We start from the raw sequence: 17,211 nt of genomic DNA on the forward strand, positions 1-17,211 counted from the left end.
CAGAGAGACAGAAAGTGAGAAATCACCCCCCCCCGGGGGGATGGCCACGCCGCAATCCCTTCTCCTCCATTCTCCTCTTGGGATCTTGGGCATGCACGCAAACCCGCCCAGCGTGAGTTTAAGCCACGGGGTCCAGGACTCAAACCACAGTCAACTACATGGGAGTCCAGTGACATAGCCATTATTTTAACTGCTGGTCCCAAGATTATAAATTATTTTAAGTGTTCAAGAAGTGATGCATAACACTTGGATTTAACAAGTGCTAATGTTTTGCCATGGTTGTCTCAGAGCTCACTTTGTTTTGTTAAGAAATGCAACATCTCAGCTACAGCCTCAATCATCCTCATCCCTTCACCTACCCACCTAGAGCTATCCTGGTGGGCAGGAATCTTCCCCTGAGATGTTTTATACTTTTTTATACAAGGTTGCTCCTGTTCTAATATATAGGGTGGTTTTATGTTTTAAAATTTAAATAGATTATGTTTGATACTTGATTTTTCCATCTAGCATATTGTATTTGAGATCATTTCTATTGGCAAATATCTAAAGATCTGTCCTATAACTGAGTATAATCGAACTTCACATATTCCCTCCTATTTTTTTTTCAAACAGTAGGGTAACATGTATGTATAAATCTTCTATTGCAAACTTCAAAATGCAAAGGATTTAATTTGATCATATTCCTCCAGGAGAGATAGGGTGGTATAGTTTAAAATATATGTTTTCCTTAAACAATTTATCTTCTGGGAATAATTTGCTAAATGTGCATTAAAGCATAGTCAGGTGGCAGTTCTAGAAAAGTAAAAATAAAAATGCTCTGTCATAATAAACCATTTATAAATAACTTCTTTGGGACTAAAATATTATGTAAATTTGTGTGTGTGTGTGTGTGTGTGTGTGTGTGTGGTCCTATTTACAATAACTTATAATGAAATGTAATTTTGCCTTGATACAACACCTATATATTCATTCAAATTTCCTATGTCATGGAGTAAAATACCACAAATGAGAGGATTACACAATTTTGGCATTCTCCAACAATAATTTCTTTATTTCTTTCTCTCTCTCTCTTTCTTTCTTTCTTTTTTTGTTTTTGTTGTAGGGCACATGTACCTGTCAGAGAAAGAGAGACGGGAAAACTGAGAAATTACCCTCAGGGGATATGGCTACACCACAATCCCTTCTCCTCCATTCTCTTCTTGGGATTTTAGGCATGCATGCATACACGCCTGGCATATTTTCCAAGCCACTGAGTCTTGAGACTCAAACAAACCATGCACTTGGCCATATGGGATCCAACTACCTTATATATCATGTCACCTGACTGGCCCTCAACAATGATGTAAAAAATCATAAAGCTTAGAATTCTTAGATGACAAATACTACATAAAAACTTATACATACTTGAGGGTCTCAGGTTATCACTGTGGCAGGCCCAAGTTGATGCTTGGGGAAGAAAGAGTGGATCAAAAATTGATGGAAGGAACCAGCAGTTAGCGTAATGGCTATGTCGCTGGACTCCCACGTAGTCGATCGTGGTTCGCGTCCTGGACCCGGTGGCTTAAAACTCACGCCGGACATGTGTGCATGCGTGCCCAAGATCCTGAGAGGAGAATGGAGGAGAAGGGATTGCGGCGTGACCATCCCCCCTGGGGGGTGATTTCTCGCTTTCTGTCTCTATGTCTCTCTCTGTCTGTCTGGCGAGCGCACACGCCCTATAGCAAAAAATCTCTCAAAAAAAATTGATGGAAAAAAAAGATTAGAATTTACTCAATTTCTGTATTGTCTTCAAGAAAAACAGCAACACAGTGGCCCGTGGTGTCATTTTGCCTTTCATTTTTCTGCATTTTAATAAGAATTGCTGCATTTACACTAAATAATGTAGTTATATACAAAGTTTAGGTTGTAAGAGGGTTGATCGCAGATACCAGTTTCACTTAGGTGGGTGTGGAAATGATAAGACAGATTCTTTCCATAAGAAAGAGGGAGGGAAGATTAAAAATACTTGAGTGATGTATGGCTATTTACTGGATAATAACCTATAAAAGCATTTACTTACATAATTCTTTGAACCTGATTTAAAATTTTGGCTAGTTTTGTTTTGTTTTGAAATAAAACATTCTTATGATTGTTATTTTCTAAGTCAATGATAATTAATGTCCTTTTTAGGTATTATGCAGTGGTACAACAATCTTGCCTTAAATTATCTGCTCTTTTCTTGTGTCTTTTATTGTTCACCCCTGTGCACTTGATGAAAACCTTTCTACTGGGGTTTCTTGAGAGCTTTATGACTTGCTAATGCAGAAATGACAGTATAATTCCTATTGTTTTATGTTAAGAACATTTGCCAGCATTTGCGGTGATAACAGCACTGAGAGATACAGTAATGTCAGATTCAGATGTGGCAAATTTCCTTAGTACATGCTGGCACAAGATCAAGGACTTGGGCTGGCTGCTGCATTTTCTAAGGGAGGCTTCACCAGTGACTGAGGCTTTTCTCTTTGAGACAGCTTTCTGCAAACTGCCTTGCAAACTGCCTCCACCCCATTGCATTCCTGATATTGTACAATTTCCTTCCTAGTTTCTTGTTCATTTCTAAGTATCTTTGATAAGTAGGTTCACATTTCTGTTAGAATTTAGGTATCATTAATTAGGTTTTACATATAAAAACCTATGTTCTTTTTTTTTTTTTTTGCCATAGGCAGTGCACACTGGAGAGAGAGAGAGACAGAGAGAGGGAAAGTGAGAAATTTCCCCCCAGAGGGAATGGCCACACCACAATCCCTTCTCCATTCTCCTCTCAGGATTTAGGCATGCATGCACATGCACCCGGTGTGATTTTCAAGCCGCTGGGTCTAGAACTTGAACTGTGGTCAGACATGTGCGAGGCTAGTGCCTTAACCAGCACACAAATGTTGGCCCCTGTGGTATTTTTTTTTTTTTTATGAACCATGTCTATTTACCTTTTGAGGATTGTTTAATAACAATATTAAGTGAATTAAAGTAATCCTCCCCATTTTTTGGATATAGGTGCATGCACTCTTAGAGTCAGACAGAGACAAAGAGAGAGAAGGAAAGTGAAAAAGTACTCCACAGGTGTGGGGATGGCCACGCCACAATCCCTTATCCTCCATTCTCCTTGTAAGATTTTGGGCACATGAACACATAAACCAGGGAATCTGGGAGTCAAATCACATAGTCCATCATGTGGTATCCTGTCCTCTTAAGCTCTACACCATCTGGCCCAATAGTATCTCCTTTTCCCCTTCCTTTTTTTTTCTTTATAGGGTGGGAGAGGAAAGAAACATTTTTTTAATTACCAGAGGGTGTGTGCACTCTCCAGAGAGAGACAGATAGGAGGTGGGAGAGAGGGGAGGAGAAATACATCCCTTGTTATGGGGTGTGGTCATACAGCAATACCTTCTCCCATTTCTCCATCCTGTTGGGATTTTGGGCATGTACCCACACATGCCTGGTGTGTGGGTCAAGATTTGAATCATGGTTGTCCATGTGGTATTTGGTTCCCTTAACCATTAAGCTATGGGGCCGGCCCTAAGAAATGCATTTTCATCCAGATCTTGCCATTTTGTGATCTGCCTGCCCCAGACTTCCAGCAAGCCAAGACTACAGGAGCACGCCACACTGTACCCAGCATGCTTTAGGATCCTGAACCCAGCTCTCCTATGTGGCCCCAGCCTTGCTCAGGGGATTACAATGTTATAAAACCAGACAAACAAAAAAGGAAATCAAGGGACCAGCAGATGGCATAATGATTACCCCACTGGACTCCCACATGGTCGGCTGCGGTTTGAGTTTCAGACCTGTGACTTAAAACTCAGGCTGGGTATGTGTGTGCATGCCCAAAATCCTGAGAGGAGAATGGAGGAGAAGGAATTACAGTGTGGCCATCACCCCAGGGGATGATTTCTCACTTTCTGTTTCTCTGTCTCTCTGGTAAGTGCATGCCCTCTATGGCAAAAATTTCTCTGAAAAAAAAAAAAGAAAAATTAAAGGAAATACCACCACTTTCACTGTCACTATATCCTCTCCCCTCCCCCCCCCTTTTTTAATCAAAAACCAAACAAGGTTACAACAAGATTCACCTCACTCATGGTTAACTTGATTATACTTTCTACCTATCTGGCCCCCCAAAATAGTCCATAAACTAACCTCTGTGACCAGGAAGCAGGTACTACCTACATTTTATTATGACTTCTCTGAAGACAGTTTAGAATATCCTCTCACTTACCTTTGGCAAGTTATCTCATGCTGAAGGCTATAGATTAGCTGAATTTCTCTATGAACTTTCTTCAATTATTATTTATTTAAATAATATAGTTTTATTATTTTGAAAATTATACTTTGAGACCTGGTTGCTTATTTATACATCTATACAAAGTTATATATAATTGTATTTTAAACTATTTTGTGTTTGTCCTTTCTACTTGTATGCATTTCTACTTGTCTTAAATATCAGAGAATTCAATGTGAAATGAAAATTACTAAAATATACAACTGGATCAGAAACTCAAAGCCTCTGCAGATGCTCCAGAAGAGCTAGCCCTCCTAAGAGGTCTATGGGAGTATCCTGCCCTCAATCTCCCATGACTCATCACAGCACAAGCACTGTCTTGCAGGTACCTCCATGGTGTGTAAGAAAAATCAGTTTCCTATGTTTTCATGGGAAAATAGCTGCACTGGCAAAAGTAATGCTTTATTTATAAGTGAATCTACTCAGGTCAGCCATGATTTTCTTGATACCTAGGAAAACACTCTGGAGGAGAGGAGTTTATTTGTTTTTAAATTATTTTAAAATTTATCCTTGACTGTTAAGTTCATCTGGTTTTCCAGACAGTCAGGTAATGTATTTCCTGGGTTTGGATCCAAGCTCCTTGAAGGTGGGGTCTTTGCCTTCCCTTTTTCTGCATCTCATGTTCATTAAACACAGTGGCTTTTTCTTTCTTTCTTTTCTTTTCTTTTATTTTAAGAGGGAGATTTTTGCTATAGAGTTTGTGTGCTTGCCAGAGAAACAGAGAAAGACAGGACAGAAAGAGAGAAATCACTCCCCAGGGAGGATGGCCATGCCACAATCCCTTCTCCTCAAGTCTCCGCTTGGGATTTTGGGCACGCACGCACACACTCCCAATGTGAGTTTAAGTCACTGCATCTGAGACTGGAACCATGGTCGACTATGTGGGAGTCCAGTGACATAACCATTATGCCATCTGCTGGTCCCCACTATGACTTTTCAATAAATATTTGTTCAATAAATGGATACATGAATTGTAACTATTTGCTGAGCATTGGTGCCCAGTTTAAAGAAAATAGATCAAGATTTTATTGCATGCAACTAAAATTTTATAATGCAGAGTAACAGGCATGATCTGAGAAACACGTAATATCAGCCAGATGTCAGTAAATGGAAAACGATGTAAAGCAATTGAGTGTAGAAGTGCAGAGCTTTGAGGAGTAAAGCAGTGTCAGAACTGGCAGCCAGGGGTTTGCCAGAGGAGAGGAATTCTGAGCTACTTTTCGAAGAAGGTGATATCCATGGGTTGGCATGAAAAGGAGCCTGTTTCTGGGTGGAAGGCAGGTCACATGAGAAAGCATCCATAAGACAAATTGATTTGTGTGAGAAAAGTGGCAGACACACAGTCCGTATGGCTGGGGGGGAGGGGGTGTATGAAAAGCCTGATGCAGTGCCTGGTTGGAGGTGCTCATACAATGCTAGCCCCAAATTCAAGGCTTTAAGGATGTAATTAGAGAACTTGGCTTGAATACCACAGGGAGCAGCTCTGAACTTTGTAGACACAATCTAATGTTAATAGAAACAGCCTATGTTAACCAAAGAGTAGAATGTGCTTCCTTAAATACAACACATTTCTTCATTCTAATACATGAAGAATAGCTAATGGCAATATTTGGTGATTCCCTCAGTTCTCAAAAATGTGCCCATGCTCTCCCTCCTAGTGATTTATACTATTGTAGGGCCTTCTCTTGCTGACTTTGGCGCCACTGGCTGCTGTAAATAATACAGTCTCACTTTTGCTCAGCTCTTACTCCTTTGCTCTTTCTCACACTGACCCCCAGCCTATAGGACCGCATATCTGATTTTTCTCTGAGTTACTGGAGGCAACGTCTATATCTCTGCGGTGTCCAGTAAGTCCTGCCTAGGCCCTCTTTCTCTGTGTTTGGCTTCTTCCCTTCTGTCTGACTCATATTTCCCAAACCCCTGACTCATGCTGCTTTCTCTCTCTTATGCAACATTTTAATCTCTGCAGTGTTCTTTCCATAATTTGATAACTTACCACGACATGGAGCCACTTCAGTGTATTTTCATGGGCAAAAATAATCTGTATCTTGAATGCTGTTGAGCATTGTTCAGACTTTTCTAATTTGTGCTGCTTTAGGTTTAAGAAACAAGAACTGCTTTTGGATAAGACACAATAGCCAAGTGATGAGAATGCACTAAAATAGGAAGTAGGCTGAAATTATTTTTATTTTGTCACTGCCTATGTGAAAGGGCATGGTGTCAATTCTTTTTCTCTTCATTTCTCCATCTGTAACACAGATGTCTATCCTTAATGATACTGCACAAATTTTAAAAAGTATTCAGAATCATCAAAATATATTACATCTCTATCTACATTGTTTCCAGACTATAAATCTTTATAGAGTAAAATAACCATATCTTTACTAGCTCTGTGCAGGACACAGTGTGTACTTTGCAAATACTAACTGATGATGTTATTATTGGAACTCTGGTGGTTAATGAAAAGGTAGTGGTTAAATTCAAGTTGCCAGTAGTTCTTAATCTATGTGAATTAAAAACCTTATTATATCTATCTTCCCCAAGCATACTGATTCAATTTCATTAATGGAGTAAAGTTGAAAAAAAGAAGAGGTTGGGAATTCATATTTGCTATGAGGAGGAGCTACTTTACTCTGAGTCACTCTCATTTTATTTATTTATTTTTTTGAGTTGAACAAATTGGATTTATTACTTTTTTTAAAAAAATTGAAGGATACATAATAATTATACATATTTATGGGGTACAGTGTGATTTTCTAATCAGCAGATAGAAAATTACAGTTAGAGGAAATAAATTCTCTCTCTTTTTTTTTTTTGGAGAGGTTTTTGCTATAGGGTGCATGCATTCCCCAGACAGACAGAGAGAGACAGAGAAACAGAAAGCGAGAAATCACCCCCGCCAGGGGGGATGGCCACGCCGCACTCCCTTCTCCTCCATTCTCCTCTTGGGATCTTGGGCACGCACGCACACGTGCCTGGCGTGAGTTTAAGCCACCGGGTCTGGGACTCGAACCGTGGTTGACTACGTGGGAGTCCAGCGACATAGCCATTATGTTAACTGCTGGTCCCTAGAGGAAATAAATTCTAGGATTCTATACATAATAAGGTGACTATTGTTAACATATTGTACATTTCAGTAGCTACAAGAGAGGATTTCTTTTTTCTTTTCTTTCTTTTTTTTTATGAGAGATTTTTTACTATAGGGTACACATGCTTGCCAGAGAAACAGAGAGAGGCAGAGAGACAGAAAGTGAGAAATCACCTCCTTTCCCCCTCCCAGGGATGATGACCACCCCACTGTCTCTTCTCCTCTATCCTCCTCTCAGGACTTTGGGCACACGTACATACTTGCCCAGCATGAGTTTCAAGCCTCCGGGTCTGGGATTTGAACTACGGTAAGCCACATGGGAGTCCAGTGTCTTAACTACCATGCCACCTCCTCGCCCCAAGAAAGGATTTTGAATCTTCCTAATAAAAAGTAACAATAAAAGTTTGAGGTGATGGATATGCTAATTACTCTGATTTGATCATCACACAGTTTTTTCTTCAACATTCTTAATGATTAGATACCTATCTGCTCATAATGATTGGTTCTAATCTTTCCTGTGACAGAGTGATAAATTAGTTCCTACCAAAGTACCTTTGTATTAATTCTGTGAAACTTTTTAAATAAAAGGAACTCATTAGGTGAAGATACTAGTTATTTGGAGTATTTATCTTATTTTTCAATGCAATTCTGGACTGTAGGAGCTATCTTAATGCTGAGGGTAATGTTTTACTCCTGCCTAATCCAGTAATGGCTATTGGTAACAACCTGAGTAATCGAGACATCACATTACACTGATTTAAATCTGATTAAGGAAAAAGTACATAATGTTTTATAGCTTCAGCTAAAAAATTGTTAAAATTCTAACATTAATTGGTATAAATATGGATAAAAGCTTAGCATTTGAAAAGATCTATTATTTGATTAATAAAGCAGATTTATAAAACCTTTGATTTTGAAATCCTAATAATAGCCTTATAGAATAGGTGCTCACGTTATCCACAATTTACAGGTGAGAAAGGAGGATGTCAATGAACTGTAGACGCAGTGAACTATAGCCCCAATGAGGTGACCTGCCCAAGATCACACAGAACAGAGATTCGAACCCTAGATTTCTATTTTGCTTCTGCAATTTGGGTCTTCAGAAAGACTTCTTTTATAAGAGTTCTGGATAGAAGAGGTTTCACTATAGTCATATGTATTTTTAATTTTTCTTAGCATTAAAGAGAGGGTTGTTAGTTTTGTGGTACCTTGATTGTTCGCTTATGTGTGTGTGTGTGTGTGTGTGTGTGTGTGTGTGTGTTTTCTACTTAGAATGACATTCATAGCTCTCCAAGTTTTGTTTCCCTTCCTAGACCTAAGCCAATTATCAACAATTTTTGTCAAAGACTTTCTAGTTCCCTTGCTGCTTCCTTCAGAGTATTGGAATCAGATTTATCTGGGACAAATGCCCAGTTCTAGTTAGCTTTTCACCCTTCTGAAATTATCAGCTAGTATTCATCCAAGCTAAGCATTCTAGTGGAGAAAATAAATACTGATATTAAGTAACAAAAGAGAACTGTCTTCATCAATGGCCAGCAATAGATTTATAGTTCTAGATTCTTATCAGTTCTGGAAAAACAGATTGTTATTACTTTGGTGTGCTTTAAGTGATAAACAAAAATATCACCAAAATCAACAAATAGCTTCCCTGATAGTACATTTTTTTTTGTTTGTTTAAAGAGTGGCAAGTCAAGTGTCCTGGAAGTCCTTGGCAGTGCACTGTGTTCTATCAGAACCTTGCAATATGCCGTGCCCATGTGGAAAAATTATGCTATATGTACTTGGAACTGCTTTTCTAGCAAAGATCGTGGATTTGCATTGCAAATGGGCCCCTGTCACCTAGTTTCCTCTGTGGGTAGTAGTGTTCATTTGCAAGATGACTGGATGAGATTAGACATATGAACAATCAATCTGTGTACATGAACGATCAATCTGTGACTCATCTGTACTACATACAAACAAAACGAACCAGCCAGTTGAAGGTTGAAACAGAACAGCACAGAAACAAGGACTTAAATTCTCATTTTTCAGCCCTTTTTGCACACTGGGAAAGTGAAGTTTGCTGCTTTCATAATCTTAAGGCAACAACATTGTTACTGTCAAGGGATATTTTTTGGCATCTCTGTGAATATATTATACCCAACTAAACTCTCTTTGCTTAAACTTAGTTATCCATTAAAAAAAAAAAGGAAAAGTTTGGGAAAAGATGACCCTAGTATTTGGGCGATTACAACCAATCACCAACCTGCAACCTTGTGGAGGTAAAACTTTTGAAACCATCAGTACTACCAGTCTTTGATCCTTATTGGCTCAGTACTAGGAATGAAAGGCTCTGCATAAAAGTTTAAGCCCATTTTGGAGGACCTGTTTCAAATTGAGTGACATTTGATAGAATTATAATTCCACTCTATTATGGGATATCCTTACACTGACATTGCAGTTGTTTTTCTGGTGCTCACCATTTTGCCACCTCTCCCCAACCCCTCATTTTTCTGTCTTTAGATCAAACCCCGGAGAGTGATATATCGAGTGGAGACTGACTACAATCAAAGGAGTCCACCAAGCTCTGACTGAGCAGTATGATTTGATTCTTGGCCTCCCTCCCTGGGGCCTTACAGCCAGATTAGTCAGTCTCTCTAGCTCAAAGTACACACATTCCTGGCTTACTCCTTCATCATTTGAGGTCATATAAGCCCCTGGCTATGGCAATGCCAATTATCACAAGCATGGCTTGGTGACCTCCTAATTATACTAGACCAATTACATTATATTTGTTGTTCATTCAACAATAAGCAGCTTTTGTGCCTACTAAATTGAGGCATACTACTAAATTTGGTGAGTGTTACTTGGCAATACTTCTCCGACTCATTAACTGCCTAAGGCTTTTTCAGTAAAGAATATCTTTGTGCCTCTTGCCTTCAGAGCCTGTTACCTTCTTGTGTCTATTTCCTGCCCATCTCATTACATTTTACTTGTGAAATTTCTGCACACTGTATCCTCATATGACTCAGGGCCCAATGGAGCAGAGAGGTAGGATGAAGGTGGGGGAAAGAGACTCACCAAATTTGCAACAAATCCTTTTTTCTTTTCTTTTTTGTTGACCCAAATTACTAGCACAATAAAGATCAATGAAAAGGATAAATATGTGGTTAAATCTAAATGAATATTGACTTTATGGAAAAATAATTCTAAGTTATTTGGGGATTTAGAAAATATTTAGAATTAAAATAAATGAAGGTTGGTCCTATAGTGCAGTGGTTAAGTATTATATAGTGGGAGGCAGATCTTTACCTGGCTGGCTGTGGTCCAAATCCCGGACCTGGTAATTTGAAAACAAAAACAAAAACAAACAAAACTGTGGGCATGTGTGTGTTTGTGCCCAAAATCCTGACTGGAGGGAGAGACAGAGGAAGAGTGATTGTGGCATAACCACACCTCAGTGGAAGGTGCTTTCTCTCTCTCTCTCTTTCTCTCTCTCTTTCTCTGGTAAGCATAGATGCCCTCTGGAAATTAAAAAAAATGAAAATAGCAGCATAAAAGTTGGCAGGAAGATAAATGAAGTAGAAGATTTTAAGCTCCTTGCACTATCTAGGAAGAGTTAAATTTTTAAATTTATTTTAGATTTTGGTAGGTCTGACTATATGTTGAAGTTATGCCTAGAGAAAACACTAAATGAATGGCAAAAGAATATAAAACTACAAAGCTAATAGAAGGAGAAATGGAAAAATGCAAAATACTCCATGGATTTAGAGAGAAAGCAAGAAAGGAGAGGGAACTAAAATGTGCTGGACAAATGGAAGGCAAATAGTAGAATGCTAGTTATTTTTTTATTTTTTATTTTATTTTTTTATATGAGAGAGAGCATGTGTGTATGAGAAAGTAAGAGAGAGAGAGAGAGAGAGAGAGAGAGAGTTTTGTCATACCACAGTCCCCTTCCCCTAGCCCTCTAGCTCAGCTGATCAGGAGTTTGGGCATGTGTGCATCAATGTGTTTCCAGGTCAACTCTGGATCCAAACCCAGGGTCTGCCATGTGGCTTCCCTCACTGCACTTCAGTATGCTACCACCTATGCCACCAACGTTGGCCCTAAAGTGGCAATTTGAAACTTAAACATATCTGTAGTTACAATTAAATGTAAATGGAGTAAATACTCTTTATGAAGAACAAAATTTGTCAGATTGGCACAGCCTCTGTGGTACAGTCAGAAGCATATACTGGACTGTGGAGCTAGAAGTACATGTTGACCATGGTTCAAATCTCTGGTCTAGTCAGCCTGAGCCATGGGGGCATGTGCATGTCTGCCCAGGATGCCAGCACGAGGAAGGTCTGGAGGAAAGGGATAATGGTGTGACTGAGCCCTGTGAAGGATGTTTCTCTCTTTTTTTTTCTTATGTGCATACATGTGCTCTATCATGAATAACAACAAAATGATCAAATTGATCAAAACAAAATCCAAATATCTTGTTTTAAGAGACATAATCTAAATATGCAGATATACACAGAGGTTGAAAGAAAAAAGATGCAACACTAACCAATACTGAAATCAGGCAAGGCTGACTTTAGGGAAAAAAAATTACTAAAGAGTAAAAAGGAAAAGTTTTAGTTCACCAGGAAAATGTAGAAATTATGAATTTATGTGTACCTAATCATATAGATTCTGTATAGATAAAGAAAAGTAGATAAAAATAAAGGGGAAAATAGACAAACACAATTATAGTAAGATTTTAACACACTTCTCTCAGAAACCGAAAGAATAACCATACATTTTCAAAAATGGACAGATAACATGCTTAATAACTTTGTATTTACTGACAGTATAGAATATTGTAAAGAGTACATTACCCTTATAAGTACTGAGGGAAGAGTAAAAGAAAATAGCTATATGTTGGCTTTAAGACAAGTCTAAATAATTTTCAAAAATTGCAAGATACAAATTATGTTCACTAACTACAGTACAAAAAGATAGAAACAACAGCAGCATCAAAACTAGAAAAATTCCCTTCTTTTGGAAAATTAAAAACAACCCATGGTTTAAAGAAGACAACAAAACTGAAATTTGAGTACATTTCAAGCAATGAAAATTAAAATATTACATGTCAAAATGAATGTGGGGAAAAAAGCCAGGCCTTAAGGCCAACAGCCCTTGATTCCCTCCTCACATCATCTTTACTGTTTCCCTGTGTTCAGTCTACAGGAGGAGAAAATACAGATGGGAACTGTATTTGAGATAGTCAGCTCTTGAAGTAGACTTTGGGGTTTTGAAAGGTTGCTTCTTAAAAAAGAAGGAAAAGATAAAATAAATCTAAGATTCATTGATAAAAAAATTGAAAAATAGATGCTGCCTCCACACTAACATAGAAAAGTATACGGATTCAGCAACATTGAATATCTGTGCTTTCATTTGACACATGGTACACATACATATGGCTTTCCATAGTTATGATGTTAACTTCTATAATTTATCCTCTAACAGCTAAAAAACGTGCTCTATGATAGTGTAGCAAGTAAAGATCTTAAGTGGTTAATCTGTTTCTCTTCCTTGAGCAAGAAAGCAGTTCAGAAATCTTAGATTTATTTTATTTTTGTTAGAAATCTTAGCTTTATTATTCCTTGTCTTATACTAAGGATTTTTTCAGGGAGGAAGACTCTACAGTCTTCATCATGTTAAGATATAAGATTATTCAGCTATCAAAATGTTAAATATGAACAACTATCAGCTTGTGCCCAAATCTTTCATATACCATTAGGCCAAATGAGATTTGACTTCTTGGTTTTGTTCTGAATCGATACTATAGGTACCATTTCCTCTTGGTTTTGTTCTAAATTGATACTATGGTTATCATTATCCACAAATTATCATGCATACTAAAATTTAATTAGTTGATAAATTGTGTTGAAATAGACCATGGGATTTTTCTTTCCCTCTTTGTGTTAAAATACTTGCAGTTTGTGAAGTAATAGCATTCAGATAGTTTCTGAGTATTAGTTCAAGGAGTGGCTGAAGGCAATAGGGGACAAAAGAAAATGCTGTTCAATAAAACTACTAATCTTCTGAAGATCATGTAAAGCATAAAAAGTAGTCTTTGGACTTTTAAAAAGAGTCTGGGACATTTTGCCTTACAGCTTTACTGAAGGTGAAAATCAGTTTCTCAGAGAATATATTCTCTGGGGCCAACAGATAGCATACCAGTTATGTCACTGGATGCCCACATGGCTGACTGCAGTTTGAGTCCTGGACCTGGTGTCTTGAAACACTCCTCTCACTGTCTGTCTCTTTCTCTCTGTCTCTCGCTGGTGAGTACATGTACCCTAAGGCAAAAACCTCTTTATTTATTTTTTCTTTTTTTGGAGAGGTTTTTGCTATAGGGCATGTGCGCTCGCCAGAGACAGAGAGACAGAAAGCGAGAAATCACCCCCCGGGGGGATGGCCACGCCACAATCCCTTCTCCTCCATTCTCTTCTCAGGATCTTGGGCACGCATGCACACGTGTCCGGCATGAGTTTAAGCCTCCGGGTCCGGGACTCGAACCACGATCAACTACTTGGGAGTCCAGCAAGTCATTACGCTAACTGCTGGTCCCGGCAAAAAACTCTTAAAAAAAAAAAAAAAAAGAAAGAAAGAAAGAAAGAAAATATATTCTCTGAGATCTGTTTCAGTTTTAAGAGGATAAAATTAATGTTTACTCTGATCAACTCTTGAATGCTGGTTTCCAAAGTATTTTCTAGTGCTAGTATTTTCTCCCCTCTCTTACTTAAAATGTTGGACCCTGGGAAACCTGAATAACATGCTCATGTTTTCCTGGGGTCACAATCATAGCTCTCAATTTCTTCTTCTGTCCTTTTTCATTTTTTAGGAGTGACTTCTCCCTCTCTCTAATCTGTAGGATCAAAGGAGAGTCTAAAAATGGACTCATCTTTCTGCCAGGATTAGATGTCTCTGTTAGCAGACCGGTATGAATAGAAAGTTCTGTGCAATGTTTAAATGCACTACTGTGTACCTGTAAAGTTACACACTGCTCAGGAATTTCTAGTAGCTTAAGGTCTGCTTAGCAGCTTAAACTCTGGAGAAAAATCTCATGGGGAAACATGTCCTGTACATGGTTTCTATGTCTGTAGAGTACAAAGGCAGATGGACCTGTGCCAGTTAGGCAGTCGATGTGTTAAAGGTAAATGCCAAACTAAGTCAGTCTTACAGAGAATTTTTTGACATGAATAAACACAGATAAAAAAAAAAATCCCTCCTTAGAGCTCTTAAATAACTCAAAATGGTTATTGAACAGAGCACATCCATGGACCCCTATCACATTCCAAGTTCTCATTTTGGAAGAAAATGGAAAAACTGAGCAATTCATATTGTTAACTTAAAAATTAGCCTATGATTTTTTTTCCTAGAAATGTAATAATTTGTTTATGGAAACCTTTACATGAAAACTTCTGGTTTCAGGCACATACGTGGTTAATGTAGATAACTGAGAGGCTGCCAAATAAGTGGAAGGAGGTCCCCTGTCAGTGACCTCCAATTACAGATCTCTTTGTAGTTTTTGGAACTAGAGGTTGCATACTACTCCCTCGCTGCTAGTATTTTTAAGTTCCACATCATTTTATTTGAGATTGTATCTTCCTTTGCTCATGCTAGTTTTTTTTTTCTAGCCTTATACCAAGAATTAATGTTTGTGCATAATTTACTATTCCAAGAAACAGAGTTTAAGGGGAAACTTGTTGATCTTTTTACAGCCTGGGAATCTGAGAATAAATTTCTTTTTATGCAGCTCACTGACAGAAATATAACTGCAATGGAAGAATGGGTAAGATCAAGGGTTGTGGACTCTAATAGTCATAATTGAAGGAAGTTGGGATTTTTAACATAATTTTCTAAGTGCTTGTATATAATTAGTCATCCTATTTTTGTTTCCTGACTTGATGTAATGGTTTGAATATGGTTTATCATGACCAAAATCCAGTCAGGAAGATCACCATAACATTGCTTGACTTCCCCCTTTTTTTGGGCATTTTCCAGATGAATAGATACAAGAACAGTCAAAGTTAGCCTTACTTCCTTGAAGCTATTTCTTATTATGGAAATTGTAAGCATTCAAATAAATGGGATCTGGTGAAGCAAAAGAGAACTAGCATCTTTTACATTTTTAAATATTTTGTGACAAGAAAGAACTGTTGATGGCTATAGGATTCCTTCATGGCAAGGGACTATCAATATTTATAAAGACTACTTAGCAAACACAGCTTTAACTAGAGAACTTTGTTCAACAGAGAGCGAGAGAAACACAGAGAAAGAGGGAGAGGAGAAAGTGCTCCTCAGGGGGAATGATCATACCACAATCCTTTCTTTTTCGTTTCTCCCTCCTTTTGCGATTTTGGGCATGCACACACATGCAGCTGGCAAGTTTCCCCAGCTGCCAGGTCTGAGACTTGAACTGTGCAGTCAGCCATGTGAGGTCTGGCTGCCTTAATCACCAGGCCATGTAGCTGGCCCTAGAGTTTTCATTAGAATTTGTATTTAATGCCAAAAGAGAACTTTGGTATGAACAAGTTCTAACTATGAAAAGATATTTTTAAAAATGTTAAGTTAAGCAGCATTTTTTTCCAATTGCCAGAGGGCAGAGAGAAAGAGGGTGGAGGGGAAAGGAGGGTAAAAATGCCCACAAACTGATGAATGGATTAAAAAGGTGTGACACATATACTCTGTGGAATACTACTCAGCCAATGAGACCCTGGCATTTGATAGAAAGTGGTCAGATATGGAGGATCTATTGCTGAATGAAGTAAGCCAGGATATGAAGGAAAGAAATTGTATATATACACTTAATATATACTGACTATCTGCACTTTATGGTAGAGAACAAAATACTGGAGGGCATAAAAGCAGTGAAAACAGCAATGAGAAGACAGTGTGGAATGGGGCAGAAGAAGAGAAGACTATGGAGAAGGATAGCAAGAGAACAAATACAGAGGCATGACATTAGTGGGATTCAGATATGGTTTATTACCTGTTGATGATGTGTATAGTTTTCTCAACTGGACAGGTCTGAGAAGTATTTCATGTTGGGTAGAGTCTTTTTACAAGCAAAATAATAAATAGTGATTGAATGTTTAAAAAAATAATTGGAATAATAATAATAATCTGGAAAAAAATGAAAAGCTATTGGATGATGATGATGGGAATTTTAATGTCTTTGTACTGACTGATATGAGTGGTATTCCTTCTGGAAAAAAAATGTAATACATTGTAAAGTTACATGTGATTCAATGTAATATAAACAAGATTATGATAATAATTTAAACATTTTTTAAAAGAGTGGGGAGGGTAAGAAAGCACTATGCCAGGTCCAGCAGATGCCCTAATGGTTACGTTGTTGGACTCCCACATGGCTGACTGCAGTTTGAATCCTGGACCTGAAGGTTTGAAACTCATGCCAGGAACATGTGTGTGCCTGCCCAAAATCCTGAGAGGAGAATGGAGGAGAAGGGATTGAGGTATAGCCATTCTCCCTAGGTGGTGATTTCTTGCTTTCTGTTTCTCTGTCTGTCCTACAAACTGATGCACCCTTTAGTAAGAATCTCTCTTTAAAAAAAAAAATAAATAAAGGAAAGAAAAGAAAGCACTTCTCCATGGGATGTGGTCATATTGCAATCCTTTCTCCTACATTTCTTTCTTTTTCTTTTTTTTGAGAGGTTTTTGCTATAGGGCGTGTGTGCTCACCAGAAAGACAAAGAGAGACAGAGAGACAGAAAGTGAGAAATCACCCCCCATGGAGGATGGACATGCTGCAATACCTTCTCCTTCATTGTCCCCT

General features: G+C 38.2%; 1 protein-coding gene across 1 annotated transcript in view; it reads right to left on the reverse strand.

Annotated features, from left to right (window-relative positions):
- The window catches only part of EFEMP1 (EGF-like fibulin extracellular matrix protein 1), a 70,511-nt gene that overhangs the window by 19,912 nt on the left and 33,388 nt on the right, over positions 1-17,211 (reverse strand). The window lies entirely within an intron of this gene.

The sequence above is a fragment of the Tupaia chinensis genome, unplaced genomic scaffold, assembly GCF_000334495.1.
Source record: "Tupaia chinensis unplaced genomic scaffold, TupChi_1.0 Scaffold000622_1, whole genome shotgun sequence".
Classification (NCBI taxonomy): domain Eukaryota; kingdom Metazoa; phylum Chordata; class Mammalia; order Scandentia; family Tupaiidae; genus Tupaia; species Tupaia belangeri.